The sequence below is a fragment of the Pipistrellus hanaki genome (genome assembly GCF_964339955.1).
Source record: "Pipistrellus hanaki genome assembly, chromosome: 3".
Classification (NCBI taxonomy): Eukaryota; Metazoa; Chordata; class Mammalia; order Chiroptera; family Vespertilionidae; genus Pipistrellus; species Pipistrellus hanaki.
The window spans coordinates 130,582,378-130,601,213 of NC_140505.1; the positions used below are offsets into that span (position 1 = coordinate 130,582,378).

Sequence of the window (18,836 nt, forward strand, 5' to 3'; positions counted from 1 at the left end):
TGGACTCAAAGGGAAAGAATTCAGTTCTCAATTATCAATATCAACTGTGGTTTAGGGGAAGGAGAATCAGGGTTGTAACTCTAAAAATATTTCAAAATGTCTAGTGCTATCTAGAATGTAGAATACTTCATTTTTAACAGCTAGTACTGTTGTCTGAATATTACAAACATGAATTACCTGCAAATTAATATGAAAACAACAACAATAACCCAAAAAACCTCCACAAAAGAACTCTGAAAAAAACCACTGAGAATAGTTCACTTGAATGCTTGGAGAATGTCTACCAAAAACAATGATTGGGTTCCAGCACAGCGATGTTGCTTGTTTTTACAACATTCATTCATTCAAAAGGCACCTATTCACCAGTGAATAGATTTAGTTGTTTAAGGCCATTCATGAAGACGATAAAGTAGTAGTATTAGGAGAACCTATGGCAAAAGGTAAGCCCCCAACATATTAAAAAATTCCATCAACTTTACAGATAACATAAAGGATATTTTTGCATATGAAGCTAAATCTAACCTATTGAATCTGCCCACTTTAATTCTGGAAATAGTTAATAAATAGTATAACATTAAAGCATTAATGCCATTAGGGCAGTTTCTCTTCAGATTATTCCTTTGTTTGCTAGACCTAAATCAAGTACTTGCACTCCAGCTACAAGAGAAACTGAAAGCTAGGACCTGACACTTTCATTTTTATAAAGTTAGGTTGCTCACCAAGTTTCATTTAAGTCTGTCTTTTCAGACACTGTGAGTCTCTAAAGATAAGTGTGAACACTATATAATTTTCTGGAAGATGTAGTCTGGTCCATATGGAGTCACACCGAGGCATGACAGGAAGGAACCATGAATGGGGTACTTGAAGAGTTGGCAAAACAGTCACTACTGGGAATGAGTGGCAGGGGATGTGTCAAGGTCATATCAAATTTAAATCTGAAGAACCAGAAGCCTAGTTCAATGATTTAATTATGAGAGCAGTGGTCATTAGTAACATTTCTCATTATAGTAGGGAGTGTGTGTGTTTGCTTTTTAAAAAAATATATATTTTAATTATTTTTTACAGAGAGGAAGGAAGAGGGAGAGTCAGAAACATGGATGAGAGAGAAACATCAGTCAGCCGCCTCCTGCACACCCCCCTATTAGGGATGTGCCTGCAACCAGGTACGTGCCCTTGACCATAATCGAACCAGAGACCCTTGAGTCCGCAGACCGACGCTCTATCTATCCACTGAGCCAAACGGGTTAGGGCTGTGCTTGCTTTCTTATAACTGATTTTTAGAGAGGGAGAGAGAGAGAGAAACATCGATCAGCTGGCTTCTGCATGCCCCTTACCAGGATAGAGTCTGTAATTCGGACACATGACCTGACTGGGAATCAAACTGGCAACCTATTGGTGCATAGGAAGGTGCCTAATTAACTGAACCACATGGGCGGGGGCAGATTCTTCAGTAATTTAAATAGCCTGCTGTTAATGTGTTAGTTTCCATAATCACAGAAAAAAGAAAAGAGATCCCACCACTGCAAAGGGATAACCATTATTGGGAGTAAGAAGACTAGATGTCTATGTTCCTACTGAAGCCACTTTTCCAAGTCTCCTGAATTTGTGATTCCAGAATTCAACACTACACAAAGTGCTCAATGACTATGTTTGCTGAATAGGTTCAGAATAAGATAATGACATCAATCTCAGAGATATCCCCATTCATTAGGGAACTTAATTTGTTTTCCTGTATTTTAAGCAAAAACATACAAAGTATAGTTTATGAGCTATTGGAGCAGAAGTATAAGAAATCATAGGTGAAGCACTTTAGTGCTAACAGATTAATTAGAACTTTCATGAATGGAAGAATGCCACAAATAATTCTTTTTTTTTAAAAATTGATTTCAGAGAGAGAGAAAGTGATAGAAACATCAATGATAAGAATCATCGAATGGCTACCTCCAACACGCCACCCCACTGAGCCCGAAATCTGGGCAAGTGCCCTGACTCTGAATTGAACTATGATCTCCTGGTTCATGGGTCAACATTCAACCACTGAGCCATACTGCCCGGGCAAAATATGTCTTTTAATATAAATTCTCAGATTTTACAATATATCTCTCCCCACAAGGATGGGAAAACTTTTAAAACATAATTTTACAGTCTGTTTCAACATAAGGCTAAATTCAGAAATAAATGCAATTAGTGTCTTCTAATAGAGAAGGAACAAATGACTACAAAAATATTTTATTTCATTTTACTTTTAACCTTACCAGAATGAAATGACAAAGCTTAACATGACTGCCCCCAAATGCATTTGAAACCATAATAAAAACGCCATTATTTTAGGTTGTGGGTTTATCATTTGCATGACTAAATTACATTCTAAATAAAATTTCAGGATCAGGACATTCTTAATGGAAAATTCCCCAGTAAACATGCCAAAGGTTCAGAGGAGAAAAATTAACCAACTTAAAAAAAAAACACGAGTGGAAGCCCAGGTACTTTCCATAACTATCTTGAATAATTTAAAATATCTCAATCCAAGCAGTTTATGCTAGCTGCTTAATGCCCATACTGGCTTGTGCAACTCATTTTTTTTATGAAGTTGTTTTAACTAATTTAACAATTCTTCTTTTTATACTCTACCCTCTTCAGTTTATTTAAAATTGCAGTTAATATCCAGGAAAATAAAGATCACTTAGAAAAATAAAAAACATGCCACACATTATGTCATAAATAATGCTTATATTTAGCTTTCAATACACTATTTCACTTACTTGATAGTTGTTAGTTCAGCAAGTACTTTTTTAAAAGTAGCTTTGGCCCTAACTGGTTTGGCTTAGTGGATAGAGCATCAGCTTGAGGACTGAAAGGTCCCAGGTTCGATTCCGGTCAAGGGCATATACATTGGTTGCAGGCACATCCCCAATAGGAGGTGTGCAGGAGGCAGTTGATCGATGTTTCTCATCGATGTTTCTAACTCTCTATCCCTCTCTTCCTCTCTGTAAAAAAAAAATAAAATATATATATATTTAAAAAGTAGCTTTGAAAAATGCCTGTCTTTGCAATTTAATGAGATATGCAAAAAACAGCATAAAAAAAAAACTACCACACACAAAAAAAACAAACAAAACAGCAGCACATACGCTTTTGCAATCTTGGACATTAGTGACATCAAATGAATGGTGAAGGGCAATGAGAACTAAAGTTTGGATGTTAATTAGGCTGTTAGAATAAGCAGAGCATATGGAGAAAACACAAAAAGTAGGCAGGCACTTCTTGCAATCCTGTTTCAGAAGTGTATTTTCAGTTATTTAACTTCTTTTCTGTCAATACCAAGTGATTTATTCCATCATAGATTTATAAATAGAGATTATGTTAGTCCTGTAATATTCCCATTCTAATATCCTATTGAAGTAAAAATTTAATTTTACTTCACAATTAAATGTATCATATAATCCTTAGAAAACTTATCAATTAAGAGAAAAATGGCACAGAATATTATAAGACTTTAAAAATCTATCAAGAAGAAATTGTAGCCCTAACTGGTTTGGCTTAGTGGATAGAGTGTCGGCCTGCAGACTCAAGGGTCCCAGGTTCGATTTCTAGTCAAGGGCATGTACCTTGGTTGTGAGCACATCCCCAGTAGTGGGTGTGCAGGAGGCAGCTGACTGATGTTTCTCTCTCATCCATGTTTCTAATTTTCCCTTTCCCTTACACTGTGTAAAAAAAAAAAAATAATAATAATAATAAAAAATAAATCAATATATATATATATATATATATATATATATATATATATATATATATATATATATATATATTTTTTCCCCCCAAGAAATTGTGGCTAAAATATGAGGTAATCACTGAACATTAAAAAAACAAAACAAAAAACTTTCTATTTTCCAGGCATTTATATACACAAATGCATCTCCACTATTTCCAAACATTTAATTGGTATATAACTATGGAATTAAGAGGTTCCCCCATTCCCTTAAATGCTCATCACCCTAGTAGTACACTCCACCTCCCCTCCCCCAGTATAAAAAATAATTCCTTGGTAGAGACTGTTTCTTAGCTAAAAGCAATGTTGCTTTAAAGTAACAGAAGTGTATGGTCTTCATGTCCTCCCCAAAGCCACAAAGTAATGATTTTGGACTTCAGGGATCCTAAAATCTTGGAAACCTGAAAGTTTCTCAATTAATTTGGTGACAAAACCTGACCTGATATAAAGTTTATACACAGCAAAACTTCACCTAAGCACTGGTATGAGACTATTTAATGTATCCTATTTAGTGTGACTATTCATATTTCACTTTAGAAATATTAAATGCTTAATTATAATCTTACCAAAATTCAAAACAAATCTTTCCCCAAAATTCTGAATTCCAAAATACCTGGCACCAAGATTATGGACCTATAATCCATTTGACGGATATCTTACTACAGAAACACATTCCCTTGAACATACTTTGTGAGATTCACAGTTAGCCTAAAATTTACATATCCTTTAATATCATGTAAGATTCCACCTTATTTTTAAAGTCTTCTTGGACTGTGAGAACCTAAGAGTTTTTAGTTCTTTTCTCTGACTCTATAAGAAATCATCAAAATTACTCATGTGGGGACTTATTTTAAACTGCTATTTACATTTCACATGAACTTCTCATGCCCTTGCTAAAAACCCTTTGTGCCTAAATTTTCAATTTAATCCTATAATAGTAACTGAGAACTAGCTCTTAATAACATTCAGTCAGATGAAAGAGTCCTCAAGAGATAGAATCTCTAAATGAGGAATTATAGTTGGAAATAGGCATAACACTTTAAAATTATATAAAGGTAGCCTATGATGGGAAATTGGTAAAAACAAACCACCGAACACTTTATGTATTTTTTTAAAATATATTTTATTGATATTTTACAGAGAGGAGAAAGGGAGAGAGATAGAGAGCTAGAAATGTCGATGAGAGAGAAACATTGACCAGCTGCCTCTTGCACACCCCCTACCGCAACCAATGCACATGCCCTTGACCGGAATCGAACCCGGGACCCTTCAGTCCGCAGACCGACGCTCTACCACTGAGCCAAACCGGTTTCGGCGACTTTATGTATTATTTCAATTAAAATAATTTTTGTGCATTTACTATGTGCCAGTAACTGGGTAACCATTTGAGATTGTGTCGTACTAGTAAAAGTGACAAGGTATTCCTGTCCCGCTGACATAAATAATTTAGAGGGAAAGAGAGGATAAATTGACAAATAATTATTTTAAGTATATTTTTTATTGATCTCAGAAAGGGAGAGGGAGAGAGAGATAGAAACATCAGTGGTGAAAGAATTAATTGATCCGGTGCCTCCTGCATGCTCCACCAGGGATCGGCCCCAAAACTCCGGCCTGTGCCCTGACAGGGATTTGAACAGGGACCTCCTGAATTATATGTTGATGCTCAACCACTGAGCCACACCAGCCAGGCAGACAAATAAAATTATTGAGTGTGATAAGAACTATGAAAGTAACAAAGGGGAATGCGTCTTTATATAAGGTAGTCAGGAAAAACTTTGTAGATATGACATCTGAACTGAAATCAAATGTTGAGACTGAGGCAGAATTGCAGACAACGGAAAGAAAGATTATGATAGAAAGTAGGTGTAAGCACCCAAACTAAAAAGGCCATAAAGGACCCCAGTCAAGATCAGAAAGAAGTCCAGTATTGTATGTCAACTATACTTAATTAAAAATGATAGTGCATTATATCTAGAGCTTACTGAAAGGAGGTAAACTAGTGAAATAATAGGTAAGAACTGAATCTGATTTTTATTTTAAGTCACTGGGGGGAAACTGGGACTGGCATGCATTACATGATCTGATTTACATTTTTAAAAAGAGGACTGTCTTCTGGATGGAGACTGAGGTAAAAGGAGGACAAGAATGTAAACAAGTTAGAAAGCTCCTGTAGGAGTCCAGACAACAGATGACTGCCTGCTTTATCAAAGGCAACATCACAGTAATACAGGATTTTAGTGCTCCGAAAGGCCTTAAAAGCCATTCATTTAAACTTTTTCTACCTGTTCAAGGTTTCACAGCCAGTGCCAGAAAGAGAAGGGAAGTTTAGGGCACCCAGATCAAAGTTATTACCACTAACCATGCTATATTGAAGACAACAGGGTGGAATCAAAGGTCTAGCAACTAATCAAAATTAGCACATCACTTTTCAGATTTACCCCTCATGCTCAAAAAAAAAAAAAAAAAAAATCAGCTAAAACTATGACTAAAATGAAATGTGTACAAAGTACATAAGCACCTGTTGCAAAGTTAAAAAAAAAAGAAAAGTATGGTACTTTCAACTCACTCTGCTTAGTAATGAAACTTTAACACCATAATCTCTAAGATAGATAATATCAATTTGTCATATACATGGGGCCCTCTGGAGGAAAAGATCTATCACAAAAGCTTTCCTTTTCCCCCCTCAGCTTGTTCTTCTTTTTACTAAAAAAACAAACAAAACACAAACAAACAAATAAAAACCCAAAAACTTATTGTTGAAAGTATTAGGTACTCCTTCTAGCCCCCCACCCACAAGTGCTTTCCAAAGTTTTTATCCTTCCTGTTCAACCAGAACTCTAAACTAAACGGTGATAGCCCTGTTCACTTAGAATGAGACCCTCCTACTCACTATCCTCACTCTTTTCTGCTCTACTTACTGCCCTTTCCACCTCTTCATGATCTATTATTCACCATCATCACTTTCATGTAAACAATAGAAAAATGTTATAAATGCTCTTCTATCTTGAAAAGCTTACAAACTTGTCTGCTCTTTACTTAAGGCGATGAAGTAAGGTGACTGGGCTCTTGGAAGACAGCAACAACCACCACCCTTAAGTATAAAAAAATCTGAAATAAGACAAAATTTCATAAAAATATGTTTTTTAAACTAGCAACTAAAGCTGCATAAGCAATAGCCAGGGGTAATCTTGTGACTAATACAGATGCCCCGGACATAAAATATCATTTCAGTATGTTCCCTAATTCAGAAGGGATAGAACAGCTGACCAGTTGATTATTTAATACCAGAAGCACGATGCACGGAGATTCGTGCTGGAATGGGCCTTCCTTTCCCTGCTGCCAGCACCGCCTTTCCCTCCGGCCCACCCCGGGAGCTGCCTCTTTCCACTCAGGCCCTGCCTTCCCACACTGCCCAGAGGTCCTGAGACTGGGGGTGGAATGCCTGCATTGTGTCATGGTGACAAAAGCATCCGGCCCTATCGCTTGGTGCTTGTGTATGCAAATTAACTGCCATCTTTGATGGTTAATTTGTATATTCACTCTGATCAGTTGGTGGGCGTAGCAGAGGTATGGTCAATTTACATGTTTGTCTATTATTAAGTAAGAGAAGGAGAACTAAAGCTCCTTATTAAATTCCCCCCTTCCTGTGGGATCAAGCTCCAGTACTCAGGCAGGAGTACTATGATGTTTATTGCCTGAAGAGACCCTTAATACACTTATTCCTCTCTATACCACTCTACGCCCCCTCCTTTTCCTCTGAAGTCAACCATAATCAAATAGTGATGCTCAGATTCAATACCCTCGTTCTTCACAGAACACACTAATTTTATTATCTCCAGGGAAATAAATGGCACTAAATTTCCAAGAAATTTGAGTGTAAACTATAATTTACCTTTCTTCTTTCATAATCTGCAATTTATTACTTGACCCAAATGCAGTTTAGCCTAAAATTTGGAATTGTCCTATGACATGAGGTTTATAAAAAGTTGTTTAACAAAAATTGCTACAACTCTTAAATAAACATTAAAAGAAACAGTTATCTCCCAGAAGGTAAGAACATTATCCATTATCACTTCTTTTGGAAAAGGATCTACTGAAAGTAGACAAGACACCAAATTCTCAGGTCAAACAGAGACATTATTAAACTTCAATAGGAAAAAGGCCATAAGCTTCACTTATAAAAAAAGCTGTCACATATCCTAAAATTGTGCAAGTCAACTATTATCTTAAAAATCCGCTGGCGTGGTGGCTTGGTTGGAATATCATCCCCTACTTTCCAAAGGTTCCATTCTTGGTTGGAGCACATATCTGGGTTTAGGGATTGATCCTGTTCAAAATCTGGGAGTGTTTGGGACACAACCGATCACCGATTTTTCTCTCCCCCTCTTTCCCTTCCCCTCTCTCTAAAATCAACAAACATATAACTGGGTGAGGATAAAACAAAACAAAACAAAACTGCTCTTTTAAGATTATGCCAAAACCTGGACAAACATACAATCTATCTATGAGTAACCAGGTGTACAAAACAAGAATGAAAACAAAAAAAGGCTTAAAAATATCAATTACATAATCTACTACTGTGTGATTAAAAGGTGAATGGACAATCAAAAGATTGCAAAGAAATTAAACTTAATATGTTTCTATGTTAATAAGATTTCAAGATAAAAGCACATGAAAACACTGCCTCGCATATATGCATGGTTTCTATTCTTCTCTTCCTCTCAAAATAATAAACAAATAAAATAAAATTTAAAAAAATGATGTTAGACATTCAGCATAGCATGGAAAAAATGAGTAATATAAAAAGAAAAAAGTGAATAACCAGATAGACAGTGAGAATCTTTTATTAGCCTTTCCAGATAATTGTGAATGTTTTCCTTTACTACTACACCAAAACTTGACAACTGGTTGCAATATATTGAACTAAGAAACGGTATCAATAAACTTGATATTCTCTTTAACATTAAAATCCACTGGTCTAGGTAGAACTGTGGAAAAATTTCTAATCTAAGCATGATTTTGTAATATTACGTTTAGTCGCTTGGAAAATACTGGTTCACAGAGTTACATAGATCTTCCAATACTGATACACCTCATTACATTTTGTTAAAAACAAAAACATACTCATTAACATCACCATCATCAAAAGAATCTTTTAAATAACGAGAAGCTGTCAAGAGCATAGTGGCCTCTAATTTTATCACTGGCCATAAATACTATCCATCTTTTCCTGAAAGCAACAGGCTCACTTTATTTTTGAGAAAAATGTCAGCCTAATACCCAAATCCAAATAACTATAGTTTGTCAGGGATTCTTTCAAGTAAAAATAGTGTTCATTAAAAAAATGGCCAGTCCAACTTGCAATTCAAATAATCACATAAATGCTTTTCCTGGAGACAACAATGACAACAAAAAGTGTTTTAAGCATACTCTGAATTTTGTCAAGTGTTGAGATTTAATTTAAAAAATGTTTACTTCTTCCCCCTGGCTGGTTAGTGTTGGCCCAAGCATCAAAGGGTCTGGGGTTTGAGTCCCAGTCAAGGGCACATACCTGGGTTGCAAGTTCAATCCCTGGCCTGGCCAGGACACATGGGGGAGGAAATCAATTAATGTCTTTCTCTCACATCAATGTTTCTCTTGCTCACTCACTTTCTCTCCTCTCCTTTTCCTTTCCCCTATCATCTACTCTCTGAAAAGCAGTGGAAAATATATCCTCAGGTGAAGAATTTTTTTTTTTTAAACTGCATTTAGGCAAAAATTTTAAGTTTTGTTCTTGCTTCTAATTTTTTAAAATACATTTTTATTGACTTCAGACAGGGAGAGGGAGCTAGAGATAGAAACATCAATGATGGGAGAGAATTATTGATGGTTGCTTTCTGCCCACCTCCCACTGGGGATTAAGCCCCAAACCCCAAGCATGTCCACAGGGTGAAGCTCTATTCACTGAGCCAAACCAGTGAGAGCTGTTTTTGCTTTTTAAATTGTGAGTGCATGGTAGTGAAGAATATAATGATTACTCACAGTGTGGTGCTCTGACCTGACTTATTCTAAGGTGTCAGAAATTTTACCCACCATTGCTTTTGTACCATTGGTACAAATGTCAACACATGGAAAAGGCAAAGAACATCTCAGTATTATTATTTTTTAAATATATTTTTATTGATTTCAAAGAGAAAGGGTGAGGGGAGAGATTAAAATTATCTTCAATGAGAGAGAATCATTGATTGGTTGCCTCCAGCACACGCTACTTGGGGTATTGAGACTATAACCCAGGAATGTGCCCCTGATTGGAATCCAACTGTGATCCTCTGGTTCATAAGTTGACATTCAACCACTGAACTATAACCAACTGGTCTCAGTATTATTGTAAAAATAGTTTTGTACTTGCAGACTTCCTGAAAATGTCTAGGCAATCTCCAGGATTCCTTCCACCTTTGAAAATCACTGAGCTAGATAATTTATTTGTTAAACTTTTCACAATCATAATTTTTTTCATTCATATCTTAATGGGAATCTTAAAATCAAATAACCAAATAAACTTCAACTGGGAGTAGCAATGCTACAGGGCAATAAGAACATTATAATAAAAAGTAATATTATATTAGTATATTCTTTTGTAAACATCCATCTATCTACCTACCTACCATCTATATAAAAGCCTAAGTGACTGTTATGACCAGCTGATGGAACAACTGGTCAACAGGTCAATATGATGCGCACTGACCACCAGGGGGCAGGCGCCCAACACAGGAGTTGCACCCTGGTGGTCAGTGCGCTCCCACAGCCAACCTCCCTTGGCTGGCTAACCTCCCACAAGTCTGCTCCCCCCACCACCCACCAAACTGGGCAAGACAGGCCCAATTGCTGGCCGGGTTGAGGGACCCCACCCATCCACGAATTCATGCATTGGGCCTCTAGTTTGTGAATAATACTCCATTTAATCTTCAACAACTCTAGTATGTGTCTTCTTTCCCACTGAGGAAGCAAGGAGGTAGGAAAGATTCAGAAAGGGAAGTACAAATTGGCCTAAAAATTCATTGTACTGGTAGTATTACAAGTGATATTAATTTTCTTTATACTTCTTCATATTCTAAACACTTTAATAAGAAAACTAGAAAGACAAACATATTTAAAAACTCAACCAGTTTTACCAATACAAATTCAAAATTTCAAGAGCTGAAGAAAATAATACACACATTTATATACTCCATCCCTATCCTTCCTTACTATCTATATAGTACAAAATTCAAGATTCTTGAAAGGTTCCTGAGTTTTGCTATTGTTGCTAAGGTGCTTATTATCACTAATAACTTATAATCTTAGAAGCAGTAACTATGTAGTAACAGTAATATTCTCACTGTAATCTAAAAGCATAGGTAACAGTTGGATGCAATATAGATATAATTTTGACACCTAAAATCTATTAACTAAATGAAAAGATTTATTAATCATCACTAGTAGTTTTTATTAGTCATCTCAGTCCCATTAACTAAAACTTTTACAAAGTCACATAAGTCCCCGCCCCCCCCCCACCCTTTAGGATAAAGTTACTTCAAAAAATATAAAAATGAGGATAAATTTTAGAAGCTATAGATAATTGGAATTTTATTTTACATAACATTTTCCATTTCCTCTCCAGAAGCGTTGGCCAAAAACTGCTATTAATGAACAAAACAGATTTTCTTTCATCTTTTTTCCCTTCCCACAAGATTAAGAAGCAACAGATACAGCTAATCCACCAATGAATTACCAATGGGGCAATCAGCTCACTGGTAAAAATGACGATTCAAAGACAGCAATTTAGTGATCAAAATAATTTAAAACTGCTTTTAATAGATGCTCTCTTCCTTTATCATCTTTATTCAGTATACTTGTACATTAAAACCCATTTAATCCCCCAACACTGAAAAAGATTACCTAACAAGTTATTTCATAAGATCAGAATCCAGTTTAAATTCAAAAAGTCTCACTGACAGAGTGTGTATGTAGTAACAGGACTACAAAATGATAAAATAGCATAACTACAAAGATAACCTTAAGGAACCAGCTCAATGTAAAATTCAAATAAGAACATCAGAAAATTACTCTCTAATAGAAAGACTAAAATTTCTTAATTTAAAAGTGAATATATTCCCAGTACTCAAGCACATCATATAAATCAAACAATTTAAAGCATGGTAATACTCTAGAATATTGTTCTGACCAGACTGAAATTCTGCAATTCATGTTGTATGTATTCTATTTTTGATAAATAATTTAAATATTATTTAAAAACCTGGTATATTCATTCCCCTGAATTTTCACTTCTTTCTTTTATAAGTTTTTAGGTTCCTGGGAAACAGAGTTTAAAATGTTTTGATACTCTACTGATGCAAAGTTCTTTCTAAATTGCTACTGAAATAATAATCAGTTGCTGTGTACCCTTAATTTGACTAACATCAGGAATAAACAACCATTGTTAGGATGTATCCTTTTTTTAGAGGTACATTTTAAAAAGTGACTTCAAATTTTTTAAAGGCAGCACGAAAGTTACTCATAACGTTTCTTCTTTATAATAGAAATCTATGACTAAAGGGACTGGTTTTACAAATCAGTGCTCAGCTAGGTTCAATAAAATATGTCACAGATTATACAGGATAGGGGCAAAAGGAGGTTTACAGTTGAAATGAAAATACAATCCTTTCTAATATATAAAAGCCCAGGGTCCATAACGATTGACCGAAGGCGTGACTGAACACTGGGGGTCAGTCCTGCAGTCAGTGCTGGGTTGCCTGTTGTGGGGGCTGAGGATCAGGCCCAGAGAGGCCTGAAGAGAGAGGCAGGGTCTGATCCGCAGCCTTCGGTGCAGCTGTTGATCAGCCATTGCCTCTTTTTCCTTCTGGGCTTCGCCAGCAGCTGCGCCTGTTTCTCTCTGGGACTGCTTCTGTGGGGGTGGGGGAGAGACCCTGCTAGTGATCAGCCCCGGAGACAGTGACTGGCATAGAAACCAACCAATCAGAACCAAATCTGGGTGAGCTGTGAGGTGAAATGGTTGCCAAGGAGGTGAAGCTTTTGACGATGACTGGCATAAAAACCAACTAATCAGAACCAAACTGGCCAGTAGGGGAGGACAATTAGAGGTGAGATCAGCCAGGCAGGGGAGGCCAGTTGGGGGCAAGATCAGGCCGGCAGGGGATAGTAGTTGGGAGTGAGATCAGGCTGGCAGGGAGGTCAGTTAGGGGCGATGAGGCAGGCAGAGAGGTTAGGAGTGATGAGGCAGGCAGGCAGATGAGCAGTTAGGAGCCAGTGGTCCCAGATTGTGAGATTGGGCCTAAACTGGCAGTTGGACATCCCCTAAGGGGTCCCCGGTTGGAGAGGGTGTAGGCTGGGCTGAGGGAATCCCCTCCTCTGTGCATGAATTTCGTGCATATATAAAAGGCTGATATGCAAAGTGTCCCCTCGGGAGTTCAACCAGGAGTTTTATCACTTGCTATGATGTACCTCCAGGGGGCATGCGGGATGAAAGAAGGCCCCAGTGGGCAGCTGCAAGGCCCTAATAGGCCCTGACTGCCAGCAGGGGGTGGCACAAATTTCATGTACCAAGCTTCTAGTAATAAATAATGATACAAGAATAAACATGGTGTTTCGAATATTCACAACTGTACACCCATTTTTGCCCCACTCTGTATATATATCAAGTCAACCTTAATTGCAAATGTATAAGTTCATCCTGTGTAGCTACTGCTTCCATTTTGTTCAAGAAATTTCCAGAGAATTAATAAAAGGTTTAAGCCCTCAAAAGGTAATTAATCCCCTTTCAATAAATGTGCAAAATATCAAAGACAGGAAAAACATTAGGCTTTCAGCACAAGGGTAAGTCATGGTAAGTACTCCTATTTATTGGAAAACTTGTCCAATGTTACAATGAAACATTACATTAGCCAAATGTCTGTTTCTTAAGTTCTAAAAGAAATTCAATTTGAAAGGTAAACAGTAAAACTTGACTCTAATCTCTAAGACCTAGCACAGAGTCCTATAAATGATAGTGGGGGGGAAATCAAGGCATTATTTAGTCACAACCTTATACAGCCTTACAAAGTTTAAGGTCAACATTTTTTTCTAGACTGGACATGTGACATCATTGTCATAATGGGAAAAAAAACAGCTTTTTTTTGAATATTTATTTCATAAATACTAAACTATTCCTGGTGCCAGTTAAATCTAGACATTATAGATCAATATCCACCCTTCTACCAATACACACTCAGGAAAACATTAAGTCTTAAGGAAAATGATGAGTGCATATCAGTAAGATCTTGATATTCAATAATAAATTTGTTTATTTAAACTACACTTTGGGGGAAGGGGTATAGAAATGACACCTTTGTAAAATCAGCCAAATCCTCTTTGTATCAGATCCAGTTTCACTGATTAATTTTACTCCCTTTACAGATATTTATCAAGCACCTACAACTAAAAGACAAAGAAAACTGAACATGAGCAGTTTCTCATCCAAATCTTAAGACTTAATATTTAAAACAACATGTATAATTAGTTAGCTTGTTTTCAATCTATGCACAGGCCTACCAACCAGGAATTAAATTGGAAGATACATTTAGTAAGATTCTTATGTACATGGATCAAGGTTTTTTTTTACGACCACTTCTTTATTACACTTGGCAAGGCCCTCCTACACAGACAGGTCCTTACTATGGGGGCCTCCTTCTCCTTATATATCTAAGAGAAAATATCGAAATTCTATAGTAAAGAACTGTTTTCCAAAGCCATTGTGGAAATGTTTCTTTTTGAAGGAATACAAGGTTCTCTTTCAAATATCCTCTCCTGAAGTTCATTACAATTAATCCCTAAATCTAAATGCTAAGTAGTATGTGCACAGCAAGGTTACAGGAACTAAGAATACAGTGGAGAATGAAAGGAATGAAGTTCCTACCCTCATGGTGCTTACATTTAACAAACTGGTATTCTCTATGTGCAAGGTATCATGCCAGTACTTTGGGGCATACAAGAAACACATCCTGTCCTTGGACTTCACAATTTAGTGGAATACGTAACAAAAATACATATAAAGATAACAGACGATAGGAAGTGATATGTGTCATAGACAGGAAAAGAGATGACTTTTTTAGGTGGGGGTGGGGGGAGCAAAAGATAAGAGCTTTCCTTTTTATGTCCCATACCACATTTAAAAATTATGCCAATTTCTTACTAGGCTTTTTGGTTGTATCCTGGTACATGACATGCCAAAGTCAAACTAGCTATATGTATTTCCAAGATTTACTTTGGGGACTCCTCAGATAGGGCAGCCTCACAATTTATTGTGAATGCCAAACAAGAAATGGCAGGAGAAAACACTGTATAGTGCAGAGATTTAAAGCGCGGATGGGTTCAAATAAAACTATCACTCAGGGCTCTGTGCCCTTAAACTAATTTCATTTCCTGAGTAGCAATGTCCTCTCTTAATACGTGGGAATTAAATCACCCAAGTGGTGCTCCCACACCCTTTGACTGAGGCACCCACCTTTCCTTGGGTGTGATGGGAATGCCATCCTCTGTAAAAGGTCCCCTTTCTTCCTCTAGGTTCCCTATTAGGGATAGACTCCTGTCCTAAAAGTCAGCAGGACCACTGACTAGTTCTGTTTCCTAGGCCTCAGTTTCCTCCTCCATAAAATGAGAGGGTGGGACTGGATGATCTCAATAGCTTTTTTCCGGGCCTTAAGAAAAAAGTCCCATGACTCTATAATGACTCAAGTACTATTCAAAGAGTCAGCTTTTGGGAGTGATGCGAACTTGAAGTTAAATGCTCGGCTTCCCTTTTTATAAGTTACTCCTTACTAAGATAAGGTTCTGTTGAGCAAGTCCAAACAGCATTTTAATTACAAACAAAACAAAACAAAACAAAAGAAAGAGGGTTAAAAATAAATTTACAAGAAGCTTTAAGTTGTAACACTCCATCAATGTTACATACCACTGGCAAAACTAAAATCCAGTTCGACTGAGTTAATTCTAAAACATTAAAGTCAACCTTCAGGGTACACTTTCTACCCGTTTTTTGTTTTGTTTTTTTAAAGCGATTTCCCGTTACTGTAAAACAGAACTGCTGATGCTCATGAGAAACAGGGCAAAAAAATATATATATATATTTTTCAAACTAATAGAGAGAATGGGAAAGCAAATCATCTGCCTCAACTAGCAGGGCTTCTCCGAAAGCCATCAGGTTTGTATTTTTTTTTTCTCCCCCCCCATAGGAAATATCCTGAAGGCCCGATTCACGGCGGGGGTAGCTTTAACATAAAATTCAAGGCGCTGACAGTCCGTTTTTAGGATCAGACACTTGGAGATGGCGTAAAAAGACAAACTTCCTGGATTTCCTCCCTCCACTGTGAGAGAGAGAGAGAGAGAGAGATTTCCTCTTGCTGACGAAGGGAAAGGCCCCTTTAACAGCTTTTCCCCCAACTCGGCGGCGGCTGCCAGACTAGGTGGGGCTCCCTCCGCCGCCGCCCTCCTGCCACTTCCCGCAACAAACGGAGCAGAGCAGCCCCGGTCCAGGCAAACTTTTCCCCGGTCAGGCTCGAGCCCGCGGGGCGCCGGGGAGTGGTTTCCCCCCCGGAACGTCCCCCGTCCGGGCTCCGGGCTGGGGAGGGGGAAGCGGAGTCTTCGCAAAAGACAACTTTCTGGTTTCCGCTCTAACTTCCACCCACACCCGGGAGGGACCGCGGCGGCCCGCGAGGGGGCCCGGGGGCGGGGACGAGTCCTCCGGGAGCCGGCGGCGGGGGAGCCCGGCCGGGGGAGCGAGCGGCTGCGGCGGCAGCCCCGCGGGCAGGAGGGATCGGGCGCGGTAAAGGGGGAGGGGGGGGGTCCTCGGGCTCTCTCTGGGCTCTCCCTTCCTCCGCCATATTTCAGACATTTGACCCCTTCCGCAAAGCGCGCTGCTCCCCCGCGGCGGCGGCGGCGGCGGCGGCGGCGGCAGCAGCGACTCGCCCCCGCCGGCCCGAGAGGCAGGCGCGCCGGCCCGCCGGGCGCCGGGCCCCCCGCACACCTGCCGCGCTCCGGGCGACAGCGATCGCCGCCGGCCGCGGGCCCCTGACCGCCCCGCCCGGCCCGCGCCGCACCCCACTCGCTCCCCTCCTCAGCCGGCGCCCGGGCCCCCGCCCCGCGGGGCTGCCGCGCCGCCGCTCCCCTGCCTCGGCGGCCGCGCACGCCCTCCGCGCACCTCTCACGCTGTCAGTCAGCGGGTCCCCGTGGCCAGCGTCGCCCCACACGTCGCGCTCCCTCCGGGTCGCTGCTCCCGGCGCCACGGCGGTCCTGCGCTGCCGCCGCCGCTCCGGCTGGTGTCCACGCCTGGCTCTGGGCGAGGTTTGGCTGTGTCGCCCTGACGTCAGGCGTTCAGTCTCGTTCTCGCTTCCGTCCGCGGGCGGGGCGCGCGGGTACGCGGCCCGGGAAGGGGCGGGGCCGAGGGGCGGGGCCAAGGGAGCCGGGGGCGGGGCTTCCGCGCCTCCGCGGCGCCGGCCGGACACGCTGCTTGGGCGCCCCTCGCGCCGTTTCCTGCGCGGTGTTTCCCTCCTTCGCCTGTTGGCTTCCGGGCCCCAGCGCTTCAGTGTAAGGCGATGGGCTAAGGACAGGAGCCCTGCAAAACGCAAAAGGTGTCTTTGGTGCAAACTGGAGTTCAGTCACCTACGTCACCCAGCAGTGGGTGCCCGCTTTGTGCTGGGGAGGGAGGCTGGAGAAGTCACGGAGAGCGCAGTGTCACACGCCTCTAGAGCTCCCTGCAGGCGCCCAGGCCAGGGGCACAGTCTTTGTCATTCTGGAAATGGGGTTTCCTTTGAGTTGGCAAGTATGTTATCCACGGGTGTCTCAACCTGGGTGAACTCTTTCCAAATCACTTTGCTGAACTCAAGTTAACAAGTCGATGATCCCAAACAACTTGGTGCTCTGTACCTAAATCACTGTTTATGGGAATAAGATAAATTGCATACTTGGATGCAATTTAAAGGATTACCCACAGGTAGGTTTTATGATCTGACTACAGTACTGGGCAACAGAAGGCACTTTCTGTTCCAGAAATGTCTTGTTCCAAAAAGGGCGGGGACTTATTTAGGCTTTCTCAGAGAAAAGCCTAAAATACAACTACTCTTAGTGCAAGGTTTTAGGAAGCAAGGTGTTGTTGATGGACGAAGAGATGCAAAGAGCAAGAGAGCAGGGATAGTAGGAGTTGGGGGTGTCATTGAAGACTTAACTTTTGCTTAGTTCATAGTTCATGAGCTCGGTGTTATTCTTTTTTTATTTAAGTATATTTTACTGATTTTTTAACAGAGAGGAAGGAAGAGTGATAGAGAGTTAGAAACATTGATGAGAGAGAAACAATGATCAACTGCCTTCTGCATACCCCCAACCGGGGATGTCCCTGGACGTTTTTTTGCCCTTAGGCAAGACATTTTTTTTTAATTTTTTTTCCTCTCAGAGTCAATTTTAAAAGATTGAAGCCAGGATTATTTAGAATTTGAGAGAGAGTGTAAAGTAGTTTGTTTTAATTTAATATAAATTTGTTTTCCTCTGTTACACTGAAAATCATTACACTTGTATGAAACTATTAATCTGCATCTCTTAGCATTGAATCACTTTTGGGTTTGAGCCCCTTGTTCCTATCTCCTTGAAATCTTGACCAGGATATTGCACTGGCAACCTGAACTGGTCATGTGCTAACTGAACTCATCATTTTGTCACCAAACCAGTTTCCTGTCCTTTCTTTTGTTAATCGTATTACCATATTTGAGATTACCCAGTTTTCCAGCTTGATACTGTTCTCTGCCTTTTCTTAAACAATCAGTCAGTTGGCCCATCTGTTAAATAATAACTAATTCCTATTAAGATCACACTTGCTTAGGTTGGCACTACTTCTCAACTCCTAGACTTAAGCCCTACCTTCCAACCTTGCCATTGGGTCTCTGCTCTGGTCCTGGCTCTGTTCCTACTGTGATCCCTTCTATACACACCATTGCCAGATTCATTATATTCAAGTTTACTGGGCTCTTTCTCAAAGAGCTTTCAATTACTTCCTGCTCTACCAAAA

At 39.8% G+C, this 18,836-nt stretch overlaps 1 protein-coding gene across 2 annotated transcripts in view; it reads right to left on the reverse strand.

The window, feature by feature from the left end:
* RAP1B (RAP1B, member of RAS oncogene family) overlaps positions 1-17,177 on the reverse strand; it is a 45,870-nt gene extending 28,693 nt beyond the window's left edge. The window contains exon 1 of one of the 2 annotated variants that reach the window (XM_084878929.1): positions 16,980-17,177. The gene's annotated coding sequence lies outside the window, so the exon portion shown is untranslated. Of the gene's footprint in view, positions 1-6,786; positions 6,810-16,979 lie in introns of those variants that run through there. The other variant, XM_084878930.1, reaches the window with a different exon arrangement.
* Between the last annotated feature and the right edge of the window lie 1,659 nt (positions 17,178-18,836).